The sequence below is a fragment of the Cavia porcellus genome, unplaced genomic scaffold (genome assembly GCF_034190915.1).
Source record: "Cavia porcellus strain 051 isolate PalLab524CR breed Dunkin Hartley unplaced genomic scaffold, mCavPor4.1 scaffold_4, whole genome shotgun sequence".
In the NCBI taxonomy this organism is placed as follows: domain Eukaryota; kingdom Metazoa; phylum Chordata; class Mammalia; order Rodentia; family Caviidae; genus Cavia; species Cavia porcellus.
The window spans coordinates 90,863,594-90,873,397 of record NW_026947487.1 but is presented as its reverse complement, the minus strand read 5'-3'; the positions used below and the strand labels follow the sequence as shown (position 1 = coordinate 90,873,397).

Genomic DNA, 9,804 nt, shown 5'->3' with positions numbered 1-9,804 from the left:
GAATAGTTGTCACATAAAGTGGCATAAATTAAAATTGGACATAGGTCTAAGTAACTTCTAAGTCAGTGCTTTATAGTGTGACAAGGCCAAAGTGATGAATGGAACAATTCTTCCAAGAACCAGGTAATATACTGGTAATGGATTTTATACTATAGCATACGAGATTTTCCTGACTGGGCTTAGAATATGTTCTATGAATCTATATTTGTAAATAGCTATTCAGTCCAAGGCAAATCCATATTTGTTCTAAAAGACCAAAGTAAACACCACCATAATTGGTCATGGACACAGAGAGAAAAAAGTTGACTTTCAACTGCCTGAAACTGGGCTGAAAATGTGAAAAACAAGAACCCAAACACATCCCCACTATCCCAGCATAAACTAATTCCTTTCATTTCTGCTTCCAACTTGACTGCCTTATATTTTGAAGACATACAATATAATACAATGGTGTTTAAAAATCTATGTATTTTAAAATTGATTCAAAGCACATATCTGTATTACAAGATCTTATTCTGTTTTAGTTATTTGCATGCAAAATGTCAACTCTACATTTTCTGAAATCATTGTCAATGGTATTATGAATGGAGAAATTGCATTTCATGAAGAGATGCTCAACATAAAGCTATGAAAGCAAAGGCAATATAGGAAAAGCCAAGAATCTGTATGGATTAGATAAAGAATAAGGCTCTACATGCTACGTCTAGCTTGCTCTCAGACACTGTTGATGTGTAATAAAGCTGCAGTGCACACAGAGAACACACTCATGTTACAGGGGATCCAACAAGGATTCAAATTCATAACTGCTAATTACAAGCCAGGTGATTCTCCACATTGCCATGCTAACTGATTTATTGAAGTGCTGATGGCACATTGCACTCTTTTTAGCATGCATACAAAACTGGAACATACAATAAGCGAGCACAGGATGCACACTGACTATTCAAACTGTATATTCAAATAATAAAGAAATATTAAATAATCTTATATGCATGAAAATTAACCTGGATGTTATATACAACATATCTCATATCATCTTTCACACCATTTTGTCAGATTGATTATTATCTTTATTTTACAAGAACTATTATATCTAAGGTTGATTAAGTGGATATGCTAAGGTGATACAAACAATATGTAGTAAATTAAGAGCTAAAAATTTGATCTCTTTCTTCAAAGTTAAAGTTTATGATATGAGCCCTGATGCTGTATTTCATGGCTTCCTTTTCCTTGCTATTTGCAATATGATGATCTCATGAAATGACAGAATTCTGAGAGGGAGAAAATTATATTAATATGCTATCACAACCTTCTCAAGCCTCCTATGCACATTATAAACACATGGACTTATGGCATATACATTTATTGTTGGAGATGACGATGATGGTAACTGTTCTTTACCACATTTGCGTCTGTTTGGCAAATATAATGAGTTTGAGTATATTAGTCAGCTTTCCAATTGCTGGACAAAATACCTAACACCCACACATTAAAGATGGTGAGGTTAATTTGGCTCACAGTTACAGTGGATTCAGTTCATGGTTAACTTTTTGAAAGGTAGGAATGTCATTGTGGAAGGGTATGATGGAGCGAAACTGCCTTCTTCATGATAGCCAGGTAGCAGATCAAGAAAACAGAACCAAGGAGAGGCCAATGACCGTATATACTATGCCAAGTCATGACTCTATAATTAGAGTCAGACACATGCAGAACCATGCTTTACTAAGCCCTAACTACTTCTGAAGCCAATCCAATTGGCAGTCCAATTTAACTATCACACAGAGTCTGGGTTAATATGGTAGTAATAGTAAATATGAAAACAATATTCTGTATTTTTTAATTTGCTATTCAGTCACACTTGGGAAATGATACTCTATTGTTCCCCAACCAGATGTCATAATAACCCACACATACACACACACACACACACACACACACACACACTCACTCACTCACATTACTCTAGGACATTTGATCATGTATTTTCTTATTAAGTGCAATTGTGAGTTATAATATCATCCAGTTGTTTTTGCCTACTATTACAAGATAAGAAAAATAGTTGAAATTGTGCCCATTAAAGTGGCATCATTTACATAATTCTTCATTGTTCACAGTAGTATAAATTTGTTTGTAATTTTAAGATACCAGTAATCAAATATTTATCATAGTTGAATACTCTGAGTATTCTTCAATTCCTAGAATAATCCAGTTTCTATGTATCATCTTTCCTCTCTCAGAACGGTTCTGGTTTGGTCATCTTTAACCTCAATCTAGTCTAGTTAAGATTAATAGACTAGTCTATGGCCATACCACCCTGAACGTGCCCGATCTCGTCTGATCTCGGAAGCTAAGCAGGGTCGGGCCTGGTTAGTACTTGGATGGGAGACCGCCTGGGAATACCGGGTGCTGTAGGCTTATAAAAAAAAAAAAAAAAAAAAAAAAAAAAAAGATTAATAGACTAACAAGATTAATGTCCAATATTGACCTTGATTAGAGTTGAGGTTTATTTCAGATGTAACAGAGAAGTGAGGGTGATTGCAGAGATAAATTGTTCTTTTGGGGGTACTTCTTTAGTGTATAGATCACCAAATAAAATCCTTCATGTTATCCATGAGTTTTATTTCTGCATAATTGGCCTTGTTAGTAGTATCTCTCTATGATGCTCTTATTTAAATTGTAATATATGTTCTTAGATATTATCATTCCAATGTTTAATCGGTTGTATCTCCATCTTCTAAGCCTGTGATTTAACAATGCAGCTTGTTAAGCATTCAGAAATATTTATATTGTGAAATTAAACAAAAGAAGCATGCAGATATCAAAAGACTACACATAAAAATTTCTTTGGCATTTTGTTTGCAATTAAATTACTTCTAAATATACCTAGCACATGTCTGTTTCCAATTAAAAAGTGAAAAGTAATTGGTAGAATTTTATTTTCTACAAATAGGTATTCATTTAGTTTTGTAACCCCCAATAGTTTGAAACTGCAACGTTTATATAGTCATGGTTCATAAAATATGCTCTTTAATTAAGCATATTATAGCCCTGACAAAATGGAGGTCAAAAATTAAAACGATCCATTTTTATAATCTATTTCTATTAATTTTTTAAAATTCTTTTTCCTAAGACATAAAGATGCAACTGTACTTAAACATTTCTGGTCAGTGTGGAACTTACATTTTAAAGAATTAATCTGGGGGTCTGGGGATTTAGCTCAGCAGCATAAGCACCTGCCTTGCAAGCAGGCAGTCTGAGTTCGATCCCTGGTACTGATAAAAAGAAAAAAGACAAAAAAAAAAAGAATTAATCTGTTTGTGTTTATTAAATTCTTTTATTCTGGAAAAGACAGATATAGGAACTGAGTGCTTAGCTGTGGAAAGCTTTTTTTTTGGATTGAACTCACAACCTCCTGCTTTCAAGGCAGGTGCTTATGCTGCTGAGCTAAATTCCCAACCCATGGAAAAGGTTTTAAAAACTAGAACCTCTGGCATGATCTATCAGTTAAGCAGTTTATTATTTTATAATGAGAAGACACTGTCACTAATAGGTCTAACAATTCTTTCATTCTGCTATTTATATATTTTATTTTTTTTAGTAATGGTAAATACAGTGTCGTTATCTTTGGACAGGATGGCAATTTCAGACAAGAGATACAACTCCAGGGACTAGCACTTTAATTTAAAAAGCCAAGAGGAAAAAGTACAGGAGGAAATCAAATGTGACAACTCTGGAGACAAAGGATGCATTTCACAATCCAGACTTGGACAAGGAGGCCCTGCTAAATCTCAAACCTACTGCGAAGGTTTTACTTTAAATAGCAAAAACAGAGGATATGGAAAAAAATGTCCTAAGCCTCTTTATTGAGGAGCTGAGGGCACATATTCAGCATGGGTTCATAGCCAGGCTATTATTTTCCAGAGCTGATGTCTAAGGAAGAGGCAAAGAGCTCTGACAGTCTGGTGTAAGAGAATAATTTCTCTTAATTTGTTTAGGGGAAATGTAAACAAACCCAGTGGGTTCATCGTGCAAGAGAAAGCCAAGATGTACCTCAGTGGATAACAGACGGAATAAAGGTAGATCACTTGCAGTAAGCAAAACGCACACTGAAGACAATTCTTCAAATGGTTTGTAGTACAACAGAGAAAGCAAGAGATTTTTTTTATTGAGGAAACACATGTATATTCATGTAGGAAACAGTCAGCATCAAGTGGAGAGTCTGCCACGCTCCTTCATACTGAGCAATATCTGTGGGCAGAGAATTTATTACTATTACGAACAAGATCACCTGAAAAGAGTGAGTGTGTCTTTGAGATTTGGGCTGTTTCTTTGTAAGTTATTCTGGATCATCCACAACAAGCATACAAACAAACAAACAAGCAAGCAAGCAAGCAAACAAAAAATACAACTTCGAAGAAATATGAATGATAACTTAAATGGCAGAAGCTACTCCTCTACAGGCCTCGGTGTCCCTAAAAGTAAGTACCTAATGGCTAACAAATGCTATAATTACAAAATAAAAGAGTACTATTATTCGCATTATTACATCAGTAAACAAGTTTTTCTATGAGTCTAGTAAATGATAACTGCAGCAACAGGGGAGAAAGAGAAAGAAAAAGAGAGGAGAGAGGAGGAAGAGGGGGGAAGAAGAATGTAATGTTGCATTACAAAGCTGAATATTCATGTCTGTGGTGAGAACAGATTATTTAAGTACCAAAAAGTACCCATGAGCATGATTTATTCCTAGGGGATGATAATTTCTTGAAAGCATGTGATTCATGGCCAATGGTATCTCCATTATCTCAGTTTGGCAGTTATTATGTGAATATTTTTTCTGAATTAAACAATTGAAATATGTAAGAAATAAAACCATGGAGTCAGGTAGATTTGGGGATGGCTGGAGATGAGGGTAACCTTATGAAAAGGAAGTTTTTAATGTTACAGAAGCAGCCATTGCTAACTGTAAAAGAAGGATGATTGGATTTCAGCAGAGACAAGGCAAGGGGTGTAATTATGTGATACTTGTTCTGTGTCTAAGTGTGTTTGGAACACAGCTAACGGAAAATGATAAATGATGATAAAGCAGAGGGGAGGAGGTCATTGGTGCTGGGGGTGATGCTGTTAACAAAATTCTCAACATTTACTGTTCCTGTTGTTTTTCACTGACTGTGTTAAACTTTCTGTAAAATTTAGTGCGATTCATTAATCTTCATAAAAGTCCAATAAAGTTAATGCAATTCCCAGGATAAAATGTCAGTATTTTTAAAAATCTGGGGGAGAATTTCAATAGAGTTACATGGGTTAACTAAAATAACATTTTTCATATTTGGGAGAAGAAATGATATCATCTCAGTAAAACCCTGGTTATCTGTCTGGTGGCAATTAAATGTTCTGAATGAAATATGGACAAGCATTCAAAAATAACACAGTATAAAAATAGGCACTGATTTAAAATGTAGTTTATTTGCTAGACAAAGATAAAATGTGAGTTTTTTTAAAAAGTAAAAGAAAAAAATCTTTAGTGGTGAAAAGTGTGAAAATTATATGTAAATTCTATTCATTTACTCACATATCACATATAAACCCCATATTTTAAAGATGTAAGAGGCATTGTAGATTGATATGGTATTAAGCTTAATCCTCCAAGTTCATAAATCAGTGGCTTGCATGTGGGTCATTGTTTACGAGCTAGACATAGAAGTTAATTAGTTTTTAGTTAATATCTGAAATAAGACCTTCCCCATTTGTGTTGTGTTTTGTTGCAAATTAGCAAGAGTCTTTGACAAGTATTCAATGTATTTCTTTGCAAATCTACTTTCTCACTCCTCCCTTTCTAATACTGATTCTTTATGCCAACCTGTTTCTCATGAAAGGAATTTACCTGGAAACTCTTTTACCATTGATGTATTGCATTACAGGAATACAATGCTATCTAATATGGGTTACACTGCATTTTAATTAATAAGCTTTAATATTTAAAGTAATTTAAAGAAAACTCAAACAGGTTATATGGAGAGTTAATATCTCCTCCAGGAATTTTTCCTTAATACTGTTACCTTTCATTAGTATGCTATGTTTTCTATATATTCTTTTAATTTTGATTTGTTTTATTTTGACAGAAGGTCATGATACATAGTTCAGAATGGCTGCGAACTCACTATGGAGCCTCAACCTTGCAATCCTTCTGCCTCAGCCTCCTGAGTGCTGCGTTTACCAGCATTTACCACTACACCTGGTTTTTTTGTTTGCTTGTTTTGCTTCTGACATTTGATATAATTAATGATTGATATTAATACAGTAGTGTGATACACTGCTATTAGTCAAGGCTACGGCTTATATTAGGATTGACCTTTGTTTATTTTTGTGCACTGAAATCTTTAGCTAGTCCTCAATATTGAATTCTTTGGTTAGTTTTTGAACTAAAAGTATATTTTAAAATTTTTAGGGGCTGCAGGTTTAGCTCAGCGGAATAAGCACCTGCCTCGCAAGCAGGCGAGTGAGTTTGATACCCGGTACTGATAAAAAAAATGAAAAAGACAAAAAAATTATATTTTAAAATTTGTTGTATATACTTATGAGTTCATTTTTATATAAAGTTTCAGAATTAGAACAAGAGTTTATTGCTTTGCTTATGAGAGTCAATTTCTCTGCCTCTATTTGTTGAAAGGCTATTTTTCTCCCATTGAATTGTGTGTGAAACTGTCAGAAACCAGTTGGACATCACCTATGTTGGTCAGTGTTTAAATTCTCTCTTCTGTTTCAAAGACATATGTGCCTGTCTTTCCAATAATAACACATAAAGCTTTTGTCTAGAAAGTATTGAAATTAGTAGACTTATTTTTCCCTTTTTTTTCCAAAATTGTTTAGCTAGTCTAGTACCATAACCTTCTCATTAAATTTTTTGAATCTTGGAAATTTTGCTGTAGTTTTTGTAGGAATTGCATTTAATTTGCATTTAATTGGAGAGAGAAGTCTCATCTTTACTTCACTGAGTGTTCTAATCTGTAACACATACATTTCTTTATTTAGATTTTACTGTTTTCTTAGCATTTATAGTGTTAATCAATAAAATCTTGTACATGATTTGCTGGGTTTACATCTAGATATTTCAACTTTTACAATTATAAATTATATTTAATGTTAATTATATTTATTGTTAACTAATTTCCAATATATACATCTTCATTGTTGTAGTAATATAGTTGATCCATATGATTGTCTTATGTTTGTATCTGAAATCTTACCAATTTTTTTTATTAGTTCTAGAGATTTTTAGATATTCTGATTTTTTTTGTATTCTGCATTATGGACTTTTTATCCCTCTCTATTCTAACTTTCATTTTTATTGCTTGTTACTTTTACTGGCTAGAATGTCTAATGCTATGCTAATTGGTGATTAGACATTCTTGTGGTGTTCTGAATATCATTCGATACAATGCTAAATTAGGGTTTTGAACTTCTTTATCAATCTGAGGAGGCTGGTGTTTTCACTTTCCTGAATTTTTGTCTAGAATGGAACCAAGAGATGGAGGGAAGGAAGGAAGAGAGAAGAAGGGAAAGTAAAAACAATTGTGATGTATGTGTATCAACTCCCTACAATGATTGTAATCGTCATGTATGTCAACAGGTAGTAATAAAAGAAAGAAAGTTGTGATTCCACTGTCAGAAAAGCAAAGAGTGAATGTCGAATTTTGTTAAATATTTTTTCTTTTTTTTAATTTTATTTAAAAGGAAAAAGAGAAAAACACAAAACAAAACAAAGCGGTGTAAGGGTACATGTAATACAGAACTACAAAAAAAAAAAACAGTAAGAAATCACCTGTTAATAGATTACATATTATCATCTTAGAAATAGTTGCTCAAATCACAGTATCAAAAAATACAAAGTAGACATTCAAACAGTGAGATTGCAAGCAGCTGTATTCAATGATGCAAAAACATTAATATAGTCAGCTATTTAATACCTCTAAATACACTTGCTGTTATATCCTTTAAATACTGTTTCTACATTGACTTTTATGATCAGGTGATTTTTAAAATTCTTCTCTTCTTGAATACTGAACCAGACTCTCCTTGTAAGTGTAAATCCTTTGACTACCATATTCAATGCTTGCACATGCTTGTGAATTCCACTTTTTTTTTTTTTTTTTGGACTGGAAATCGAAATCATGACTTGTGTTGCTGAATTATATCCCCAGTCCAGAATTCTACTTTCAATAATGTGTTAAAATTTTGTCTTAAGTAATAAGGAGGATTAGATTATAATTTTCTTATTTTACAGCATCTTTGTTTAGATCTATCAGAGTAATATGAATTTTATATAATGACTTATAAATTGTTCTCTTCCACTGTCTGGAATGAGTTGTAAAGAACTGGTTTTAATTTTTCTTTAACATTTGTTAGAATTCTCCTGTGAAGCCATCTGGGGAGGAATTTATATTTTGGGAAATTTAATTTTAAATCTAATTTCCTTAATAGATAACGGGGTATTCAGATTATCTATTTCATTTTGGATGCGTTATGATAGTTTGTATTTTCTTAGGCACTAGTCCATTTCATCTAATTTGTCAAATTTATGCATGTAGAGTTCTCAGAATGCTCATAATTATCATTTTGCAGAAGGAGATATTTGTCTCCTTTTTGCTTTATCAGACTTTTTTGGAGACATTAATTTTTTCCAAATATCTATTTTATTAAATTGATTTTTTCATTTGATATTGTTTCCAATATCACTGATTTCATTTTTCTGTCTGCTTCTTTTTGAGTTTATTTGGTATTTTTTTTGATGCTTTTTAAGATATCAAATTGATTACTGATGAGATTATTTTTTCTTTTATATAACATTTGAATTTAATGCTATAAATGTCCCTCTCCACAGCACTTTAGCAGTGTCCTGAACATTTTACTGCCTTCTTTTATAATGCATTCAGTATAACTTACTTTTTCAAAAAACTTCCTGTGAAATTTCTTCTTTGACTAAGGTTGATCACATCTACTCTGAGAACTTGAAAAGGATGGTATTCAAATATGAGATGCTCAAAGAATGTCGGTGGGATCCCACTGGTTGATGATGTTTTTGAGCTCTTTTATAATTTGTTTTTCACTTCTCCATGTATTTGTTTTATTGGTTCCTGAATTAGAGCTGTTGAAACCTTGAACTAAGATTATGCATTTTTTCACAACTACTTTTGTTTCTACTTATTTTTGCCCATCTGTTTTGCTGGTGTACTCAGTTGTGTAGTATGTCTTATTTAGGATTGTGCTATCTTTTTGTGGATCAATATATTAGTTATTACATAATATTTTTCTGCTCCTTATAAATTTCTATTTTGCTCTGAAGTCTTCCTTATATTATTATAGTCATTTCTTTTTTTTATTCGTTTGTTTTCATACATCTTTTTCTTTTTTGTACTTTTGAATCATGTGCATTATTATATAAGAAATGACATAGTACATAGTTTTATCTTGTGTTTCAATCCAATCTTTGCCATTTAGGGTAATTATTGAAATATAAGGTCTTGTCTGTCATTTTATTTTTGGATCCCATTGGTTGTCTTTTTCCTGGTTTTTTTCTTTGGGTTACTATGTTACATTTTGCAAGTTCATTGAATATTTCTACACTGTTAATCAATTTCTCTGCTAGATTTTTTTGTTTACTTTTTGTATTGTTTTTATTTAGTAGAGTTGCTATTGGCATAATGTTACACAGACAACATCATATCAATCTCTGGCTGTTGTTTTTCAAATCAAGTTATGAATACATATATACAAATCTCTCTTTGTATCTCTTTAACTTCTCCATTT

The 9,804-nt window shown here is 32.4% G+C and overlaps 1 non-coding gene across 1 annotated transcript; it reads left to right on the top strand.

Moving 5' to 3' along the window:
* Positions 1-2,296: 2,296 nt before the first annotated feature.
* On the top strand, positions 2,297-2,415 carry LOC111757448 (5S ribosomal RNA). Its single transcript, XR_002791796.1, has one exon. It is a non-coding gene; the product is annotated as a 5S ribosomal RNA (ribosomal RNA).
* The last annotated feature ends 7,389 nt before the right edge of the window (positions 2,416-9,804 follow it).